Consider the following 8,583-nt stretch of genomic DNA (forward strand, 5'->3'; position numbering starts at 1 on the left):
GTTTTTTTTTTTTTTTTTTTTTTTTTTTTTTTTTTTTCAGGTTTTGGTTGTTTTTGGGTTTTTTTTGTCTCCCAGGCTATTTTGGGTTTTTTTTTGATTTTTGGGTGGTGTTCTTTTTTTGTTTTCTCAGTTTTGGGGTTTATTTTGTTGTTTTTTTGTTGTTTTTTATTATTTCAAGCAGGACCCAGCTACGTGCTGGGCATTTTACTAAAGTACGAATCTTATTTTTTAATGTAAGTAAAAGAAGAAAAAAAAAAAGAGAGAGAAGAAGGTTAATAAAAGAAGAATAATAATAAAATAAATAAGCCAATGAAACGGACACACGAAAAGGAAACCCCAACGACAGAAGTGATGGTTAAAGGGGAGACGCTGGACTCGCTGCCTGGTCGGGAGAGTGCGGCCGCGTCCCCGCAAGACGCTTTTTTTTGGGTTGTTTTGCTTTAAACTCGTTGCAATGTTTGCATGCTGTCTCCAGAGGCCTTTTTTTCCAGTCCTGTCCAGTGCTTTATTCTCATGTAATGCTACCGACTGTGAGATTAAAACTGTAATAAAAAAACCATTCCATACGGACGCGGCACATCCCGCCTCACCGCCCCTCTGTCTCTGCTCCCATGGGATGCAGCCCTGGGGGGAACACAGCACCCTGGGGGTCCTGGGATCCCCTGGCAGAGTACAAGATAGGGACGGTCCCCCCAGTTCTGCTTCGGGTCCACATGTGGCTGGGATGAGCCTCACTTGGGCATCACTTGTCTCCATCCTGCCCATAAGAACTGGTGAGGTTGTGACAGTGATGAAGCTGCCAAGTGATGGCAAAGCTTCCCTTTAAGTCAGGCTTTATCTTCCACCCTTGAAAATGCTTGGACCAGGCAGGGGAAGGTCTAGAGGCTGAGCTGTGAACCTTGTTCCTTGCACTGCTTGACTCAACCAAGGGGATAAAGACAGGACCCCCCCCTGCCATGTCCTGGACCCCCAACCCCAAAGCAAGTGTCCCCACAGGGTTCCCGCTGTGTTGAAGAGTGTTGAGTGGAGATGATGTCTAGCACACAGGGCTTGGCAGGTTTAAAATAGTTCCCTTCATCCATGGAGAATTATTCAGCGTTAAATGATGAGCAGGGCATCGGCTTTACCGGCTGCCTGGTTCGCAAGCTGGAGTCGGGAGCTTGGGGTCTATTTTGGGCCAGGATTGGGACTGAGACTCCTCTTGGGGGGTTGAAGGAAAAAGTGGGTGGGCTCTGAGACAGAGCAGGCACAACTCAGCTCTAGGTGGGATGGAGGATGGACTGACACAGCCTTCAAGAGCCCTTTGGTGCGGAGGGGAGGTGGCAATAGCTACAGAAGCTGAATGCTCCAACCCTCTTCTCCTGAGACCTCAGGGTGTCCAGTGGCTGGAGGGGACAGGACAGGGATGTGATGGAGCTTGATCCACCATAGGATTTCATTTCCCCTGGACTAACCCCTCATTCTCTTGTCCACATCCCCCTCCCCATTCCTTCTAGTGCTCCGGCAGGCCCCAGCCGTATAAGCAGCTTTACTTTTTGGGCTTATGAAGATTAAAGTCATTTACAGGCAAAGCCTGCAAGAAACACAGCTTTTGAAATGGCAAAAAATACCCAGCGCCTTCGTATGATGATAGACATCAGTGAGCAGGGAGGAGGTTTCGCATCCCAACTGGTCCCCTCTCCCTGGGCTACCGCTGGCTGACAGACCCCTGCCAGCCATCAAAAAAAGAGCAGAAAACCTAACTTGAAACTCGTTTAGACCTTTGGTTTTCCTCTAAATGGCACCGTGCTGCCGACATCTGGGACTGTGACCAGTCCCATGGGCAGGAGTGAGGCTTTGGGGGTGTTTGATGCCACACCAACATCCTCAGCATCCTCTGGGATGTAGTTGGCGGATGCTGAGGGAGGACAGCTGTAAGAAATCCCATTCTTTACTGCAAAGAGCAGAGCTTAACACTGCCAAGCCCCTCCTGCTACCAGTGTCCCTGCCTCAGTTTCCCCCATACAGCTGTTTGCTCCTGACTCCTGTCTCGGGGTTCCCCCTCCCTGCTTTGGGCTGCTGCCTCGTGATGCACAGCCAAGGACAGCCTGTATCCCACCAGGGGATTTCTCCCCAGGGATTCGGGGGCTGTTTCCATCACTGGCAAGCACATCAGCAGCCACTGCGCCAGCGTGGGCAGAGGGGACAGGCTACGGGCTCCTGTGTGACACCCAGGGGCTACCGTGGCTCTCAGGGGCTGGCTCACATGTCCCCCTCCTCCTTCTCCTCCTCCTCCTCCTCCTCCCATTGGCGATGAGGAGATCGGCACTGGGCCCAGTTGTGTCAGCTCCCATCCTGCCTCAAGTTCGCAGCGTGAATCATCAGTGGCAAGAGCAGGCAGGGAGTTATCCTGCTGCCTGCGAGGCCAACGCCGCCGAACACTGGAGAGGCCATGCAACGGCACAAACCGACCTTGCCTCTCCCCCTAGACCTTTGCCACATGGCGTGGAAGGAGAACAGAGATGCAGGGTTTAAAAAGCCTCTGCTTCTGGCAGCCTTCATGCCTCTCTCCTCAGGAGCCCAGCTTGGCCTGGAGCTCAGCATCCAGCCGGCTCAGGGTACCTGCTGGCGGGCACCAGCCAGACCAGCACTGACCTGGTGCTCAGAAGCTGCAGGAAGCGAAAGGACAATCTCTGAAGTCACACGGGCTTTGCTTTTCCTTCCCTATCCATCACCTTGCTGGCTTCTCCATGTGCCCTCCCCCCACGCTGGATTCCCTGGGGTCACCCAGGCCAGAGCATCTCTTTCAGCGCCGGCGCTTGCTGCCTCTGGGTGCAGCCTGTCCCTGTCCCGCTGCCCTCTGCTCCCTGCAGATACCTCTCCCTTCTTCATCACAGCTCTTTCCTTTAGCTTTGGCTCTTCCTGAGCACCTTCCCCTTGTCCCAGCCCTTGCCTGCCTTCTCCCCCTTATCCTGAGAGCCCCAGAGATGCAGCGAGCCTTCCTCTTCCCTAAACAAACAAAAAACCCAGACTCACTTCAAAAGAAACCAGAGCACCCATCTGTTCTCAGCACAATTCCAGCTGCAGCAGTCACTCGCTGCTTCCCATTTCTCAGGGTTGCAAAGCATCCATCCCAAGAGAAGGGGGTGTAATGTGCCCGGGCAGGCCCCCTCCCAAGCTGCTCACTGCTTAATTCCCTCAGTGCTGCTTGGAGCAAGTTACCAGTGCTAATTACGGCCCGACAAGGCTCCTTCTGCTCCGTCCTTGCTGTGCAGGTTTCCAAACCCCTGGCAGTCCTCGCCAGCATCTGTGCACTGCCTGCACCTCCTCCCCCTCCGCGACTGACTTTATCACGAGGACTATTTTTAGCGTGATGTACAAAGCCATTCCCGTCACCGTTCGGATGTCGTTCACCTCTCCAGCTCCACTCTCTGGCTTTTCCTTCTGAGCACTCCAGGAAATGAAGGCAAGGCTGGAAAGATCCCCCGTGGGAAAACTGTGCGTGTGTGTGACCGTGTGTGCGTTTGGGCTGGCGTGTGCCTTTGCTCCGGGCTTGCTTTCCACCACTGGCAGCGAAGCAGCACATGGTCTCCCCATGTGCCTGTTTACATGCTCTGTGTGTCTGTCCGTGTATATTTGTGTCACCGCTTGGGTGCAGACTCTGCCTTGGGAGCCCCCCCGCACCCCCAACCACCTCCTTCTTCTTCCTCACCCCCCAACAGCATCTCTCCTCCCAGCACATGTGCTGGCAGGGATTACAACTGCCCCCATCTGTGCTCTGACCTGCTCCCCTGTCTGGTTACCCTCATCTTCTGATAACATCCCCAGACCCCCCCCCCATCCCTTGGGGCAGAGGCAGTATGTCCCCTGCACACAGCTCTGACAGGACCAATCCCACCCCAAACCCCCCGAAATCCTCGGCTCAGAAATTCTGAATCTGTGCAGCCCCGTGCTCAGCCAGCCACTGTGATGAGACAAGGGGGTCCAGAGGGAATTGACGGAACATCTCAGCAGCATCACCCTCCTGGTTTCCCTTCCCAGGTTCCACCCAGGGTCTCTCAGGCGATGCTCTGCCAGGTGACCCCAAGGTGAGGAGGGGAACAGCCAGCCAGAGGTGTTGGGTTTGTCAGGGTACCTGGCTGCCACATCTCCTCCTGCCTAGAAATAAATGGGGAGGGCCTGATCCTTTCTGTGGGCTGGCACTAAACTTCCCTGGGCAGCGAGGGCTCTCATGGTCTTCATCTTGCGGAGACCTGAACAGAATAATTTGTAGTGCACATACATGTCTGTATATACATGTGTGCATACCCACAACAGGGATTTAAGGGAACTATATCACACAGAACAGTATAGGGCATTCACTATCAAAAGAATACTAGCGTTATAAAACTTTTTAGTTAATACTACGAAAGAGAATAGATGGGCACGACCTTGTAAAGGACATTGCAACTTCTTCCTTCATGCCCCCTCTCACGCTCAGCCTGCCCTGCCACAAGCAGAGGCAGTGACATCCCCGCTGAGGACTGCTCTTCAGGCACAGGGATGCACGAGAGCTTGGAATGCCATTAAACACAAGATTTTTCCAAATAGTAAAAGTTCATTACAGGACTCAACACGTGACATACAGCCTATGTGATATATAGCTTGCTCTGAGTATAATTAAGGCTTAATATCAAATAAGAACAGTAATAACACCCCCCACCCCCCTTTGGGATTTCTTCATCCCTAGGTGATGATGACAGATTTTCAGAACTTAAAGGCTTGGTTCTATAGGAGTAGGAAGTACATTGAAATGGCCTCCCCGGGTCATGAAAAGGCAGCTTTGATTTCATTTCCATACAGAGCTGGCTGCTGCGTTGCATTTCATCTTCTTTGGCCAAGACAAACTCCAGACACATTTAGCTTTATTTAATTACGTTCAAGTAACATGAAAGGAAGTAATTTTATTTGATAATTTACAACAGCCTTACCCTAAACTTTTTTATTCCCTATGTTAATGGCATGGTGGCACTTTTACCTCAGTGAGTGCTGGGCAGAAGGGAACCCACTGCCCTTTGAGGGGATGTTATGCTCGACCTTGGGATATTTTCTCCTGAACTTTTGACAGCTGAAGCTTGCAGTGGTCCATAACAGTGTCAGGACCCTGGCCAGGCTGTTCCCCTGAGGTCCCTCTGCATTCCCTCCCCACAGATCTCAGTGCTTCAGTGCCTCAGCATTTTCTTAATAACTTCTTAGTAGCTGTCACGGAGTCATAGTTACTCTCTTACAGCTAAGTAGTTTACACAGAGAAGCTGATTGTGCTGGTGAGGATGCACAACATACTTTCAGCGGCTGCTCTATGAAAAAAAAAAAAAAAAAAAAAAAAAAAATTAATTAGTGTTGAGGTTTAATCAGTGGTCGCTCTATTGCTTTTTTGCTCTCACAGACCTCAGAGAAAGAGTGCAGGTGTCCCCCACTGTCCCCAAGGCAAGAGCCACCCCACCACTGGCCATAGCTCTGCCCAGCATCTGGGTCCGTTCCAGAAGCCACCATCACAGGGTGGATGTCACTGTGCCTTGTCCCCATGTCTGGGACAGGTGGCTGCTCTGGCTGGGTGGCAGCGATAGGCACAGCAGGGTACCCCTGTCCCCATCCCGCTGGGACATCCCCATCCACAGGTGGGAATAGCAAAGGTAACTCTGCTCCTCTGAGTCAGAGCTGAGTGTGGAGGTCCCTGTGTTTGCAGTGCCTGTCCCCATCACAAGAAGTGACAATCAACTGCCAAGTGTAAGCCTGACTTATCCCAGCAGAGACGCTGCCTGCTTTGTTTAGAAACGCCTCTCATTTCCTCCCTTGTCACGTCTCCAGTACACACACACATACACGTCTTTCCAGGATTAACTCACCTACTCAGGGCCTTCAAAGGTTTAAACCTTTGTGTTCCCCTGGATTTCAGGCTGACAAGGATCAGGTCACGCTCTTTGACGTCCTTATGGCTACTGCATTGCAACTCAAGGTCACAGACCCTTCTCCTCCTATGTACAATCTATAGGACAACTCTAAGAACCAGACACTCCAGGAAAACCTCACCACTTCTGGTCCCCTTCGGGGGTCTCTGGAGCATCCCTCTGGTTGAGGGAAGCACTTCCAGGTGTGGCTTTGAAGCCAGTTCTCCTGTTACCTGGAAAGAAGAGCTGAAATGATCCTTCTCACCAGGGCAGAGGAAACTGAACTACTTGCATCCTATTCAAATCAGGTGTCAATGCTGAGAGAGGATCCTCTTAACTTCCACTGGCTTGTCTGAGGCTGGCTGCTACTGGGGGACGTTTCATCTCCCTCCCGTCTAATCCACGGAGATGTGTGATATAGCATAAGCTAATATAATAGGTCAGGCAAGGATTTACATCTCATTACTGCAGGTTAGAGTCCTGGGAGGAAGGATGAGTCATTCTTACTTGAATATATTTCAGGGATAAGGAACAGTTCAGCTGCCCAAAGAAAAGCAAATGGGAAATCAACCACCTTGAAGCATCGCCATGGGCTCGATCACCAGTCCTCTGCACCCCTTGATTTCCCTCTCTCCTCTATCTCCAGATGGGACACTGGCCTTTCTGGAAAGAGAGGGGGCCAAAGAGCTAAGGGGATAGGAGAGCTGCCAGCAGCTGCAAGACCTTGCTGGAGACCTCCTTTGCCTTTAGCTCCACCCCTACAAAACCAGTTGCCCAACCACTCTGAGCTGCAAGAGGCTGCAAAGGTCAACCTCATGGTCCCTCTCTGTGGGGCACGTCCATGGTGAGTGAGCATCCCTGCCATGAGTGACCGGGTCCCAGCTGCTGCCAGTAGTCATGTGCTAATTTTCACCCAGCTGCTTTGGCCAAGCATTTCTGTGTATCAGGAGCTGTATCCTCTTAGTTTCTCAGACAGGGAGGCTACATGGTAGCTGACCCATCTAACCCAGCTGGAAAAAAATCGGTCCTGACTTCAAGTCTCTTACTGTTAGTGAATGTTTAGATAGAAATCTGGCCTGAGCAAAGCTCCTAGGACCAGTCACGTCAAAAGTCTGCTCTGAACTGACCCAAGGCTCAAACCTGCCCGGCATCCAAGGGCAAAGCAGCTCTGGGACACAAGCAGGGATGTTTTTCCTTCTCTCTGTCCCTCTTTTCATCCAGTCCTTGTCTAACTGACAGCCAGAACTTGATCACACTGTTGGCAATGGGATGTCTGCCTGGGGCTCTCAGCCCATTTCTAAGCAGGTTGTGAAAGCTTACTGTGGATTAAAATGTATTTTCCATGGGCTCTCAGTGGGAAAATTCTTAGGGGGTCTGCAGTTCGGTGTGAAAAGTGAAAATCATTGCTACAAACAGTTGGTAGGACTCATGAGCAGACAGCTCCGTGTTGACTCAGGGGGAGCAGCAGCCACGGGGCCATCTGAGTCCGGGGGGGGGGTTTATGTGGGTGACACTGGACTTGCGCCCAGTGGTGCCTCGGATGGTTCTCCCTCAGCCCAGTGGCCATGTAGAGAGATGATTTGCACATTCACATGAGCTCAGGGCAACTGCTGGCATCATTCAAGGGGCTCCACTCCGCCAGGATTTAGCCATGGCCCCAGAGAGCCTCTACTGGGGCAAATCCCCTTTTGTCACTTCCAAAAGTGACCTCCAATCCCTAAGAGCAGCAGCCACTGCCTAACTGATGACCGACTTATTATCCAAGAAAATGTATTCTTTTTTTTGTTTTCCTTTTAAGACAAATTTTTCCCTGGTGCAACCTTGGGCAAGGGTGAAACAGATAAGATGGGCCAGTTCCCCCTCCCTTTTTCACTTTATTTCCTGATGGCTGTTCCATCATTTTAATCTGCAGAGATTGTCTTTAAATTTCGGAAATTAAATTATTTCCCACAAGCTGGGATTGGGGTTTGGATCCGCACTCATTTTCTGTGAGCCGAGAAGAAAAAAGGGAGAAATGTGTGTTAAAGCTAGGCTGGCCATCTGGAAGGGAGGTACGTTTCTGATGCCATTAATTGCTCCCTCCCCAAGGCCTGCGATACGGCTGCAGTCAAAGGAAATAGCAGGAGTGGGAGTGGGAGTGGGAATGGGGAGGCAGGAGAGCTGGAGGGGCCGAGGGAATTATGCAATGAAATCAATGCCTGCTCTGTCCTCGGCCTTCTGATTTAGGTGACCGATGAACGCACGGGTCCCAGGGGTGGCTCTGGTACATCAGCAAGGCAGTGTTTGTGCAGCTTTTATGTCAATTAATATCGTTAATACCACTAGGAAAGAGAGGAACAAGCTTCTGGGCACGCCAACCCTTAGATCTACCGGCAAACAACAGTTGTGACTCGTGTAGGGTACATATGGCTTTTAGGGAGTGCGAAATCCGGTTTTTCTTCCAGCCAGACCCAAAGGATGGGGAACGGAGTGAGGAAAAAAGCTGTTGCTGTGGGTTTGCTCCAGCGCAGCCCCTCGATGGGATGAACAGTCAGGCTGTTGGAGCATCGCCAGCCGTCCCCGACAGCAGGAGACGGGGGCACGGTGTCCGTGGGGGGAAGTGGGGGGGTCGGGCAGGGCTCACGGCGGCCCCCACCGACCCGTCACCCACCCCCGGGGCCGGTCGTGCGGGCTGCGC

At 51.7% G+C, this 8,583-nt stretch overlaps 1 long non-coding RNA gene across 1 annotated transcript; it reads right to left on the minus strand.

Annotated features, from left to right (window-relative positions):
• Nucleotides 1-114: 114 nt before the first annotated feature.
• LOC113483868 lies at nt 115-4,097 on the minus strand. The gene is made up of 2 exons (XR_003399101.1): nt 3,016-4,097; nt 115-2,648 (listed from the first exon to the last, which is right to left on the minus strand). It is a non-coding gene; the product is annotated as an uncharacterized LOC113483868 (long non-coding RNA).
• Between the last annotated feature and the right edge of the window lie 4,486 nt (nt 4,098-8,583).

Source organism: Athene cunicularia, assembly GCF_003259725.1.
Source record: "Athene cunicularia isolate RWA chromosome 10 unlocalized genomic scaffold, athCun1 chr10_part1, whole genome shotgun sequence".
Lineage (NCBI taxonomy): Eukaryota > Metazoa > Chordata > Aves > Strigiformes > Strigidae > Athene > Athene cunicularia.